At 43.0% G+C, this 1,077-nt stretch overlaps 1 long non-coding RNA gene across 1 annotated transcript; it reads left to right on the plus strand.

Annotated features, from left to right (window-relative positions):
* The first annotated feature begins 77 nt into the window (after positions 1–77).
* Positions 78–1,049, plus strand: LOC147819375 (uncharacterized). Its single transcript, XR_015436985.1, has 3 exons — positions 78–140; positions 271–350; positions 940–1,049. It is a non-coding gene; the product is annotated as an uncharacterized LOC147819375 (long non-coding RNA).
* Positions 1,050–1,077: the final 28 nt, after the last annotated feature.

A 1,077-nucleotide genomic window follows, 5' to 3' on the forward strand; every position in this document is an offset into this window, starting at 1 on the left:
ATTTTCAGGACGACCAGAGGATCCAGAGTCGTGGTTTCAGGTGTGAGTCTCTGACCTCCTGTCTGTCTGTCCCGCAGCTCGCTCTGCGGTCTCTGGCGACGGGGACGCTGAGAACCTGAACGCACCACGCACTGCGACAAGTAAGTACAGGACTGAAGCTGATGCTGGTTCGGCTACAGGAGCCCTGAGCGGACACAAAGCTTCAGTCTGTCTCACACATACAGATATTCTATAGCGATAATTCAAAGTCCCAAACCGTCTGTGTGTCAGGTTACAGCACTAGGGACGTGACGGGGGAGACAGGAAGTGATGTCAGCAACACCACAGAGCCAATGGTGGCGCAGGTTCAGGTACCAAACTCTGCAATTAACAATTATCTTCATCATCCATTAATCTTTCTCTTCTGTCAGAAAACTATATAAAATACCTGTCGCACTATAAATGTTTCGTCCAATCAACAGTCAGCTCAGTGTCATGTGACAGAAAATCAAATGTCAATCAGCTGATGGTTGAAGCTCAAACTGAGAGTGGAGCAGTTTATACTGATTAAATACACACATTATTATTATTATTATTATTATTGTTGTTGTTTCAGATGATGAGACAGTAATATTGATGATAACGTTCATGAGAGTAAATAAAATCATTCAGCTGATACAAATATAAAGTCAGAGCAGGATAATGAACAGGGATTAAAGGACTCTCAGTAGGACGACGTCATTTTAACCAAAGAAGAAGAGTTTATGAGTTTGGAATCTAATTCACATTTGACCTTTCAAAGTAAAAGTTTAAAGCACGTTTACACATTTACACACTGAAGAGTGTGTGATCAGCTGCTGGGTAAATGTTTAGTATTTCTCATTCCCTGTATCCCCTGCCATTGAGTTGTGGTTACCATGGCAACAGAGGAGTAAAAATGTGTTGTTTGTTTGTTGACAGTCAGCTGTCCAGCAGCAGCAGGTAAACAGTCTGCACATGTTTATTGGAAACACCGTGAGGCTGTCCTTCATCATCTTCATCCCTGCACTGCTGCTGACTGCTGCTTACAGTCAGTACACACACACACACACACACACA

Source organism: Seriola lalandi, unplaced genomic scaffold, assembly GCF_002814215.2.
Source record: "Seriola lalandi dorsalis isolate HSWRI2012SDOR001 ecotype SW California unplaced genomic scaffold, Sedor1 jcf7180002053859, whole genome shotgun sequence".
Lineage (NCBI taxonomy): Eukaryota > Metazoa > Chordata > Actinopteri > Carangiformes > Carangidae > Seriola > Seriola lalandi.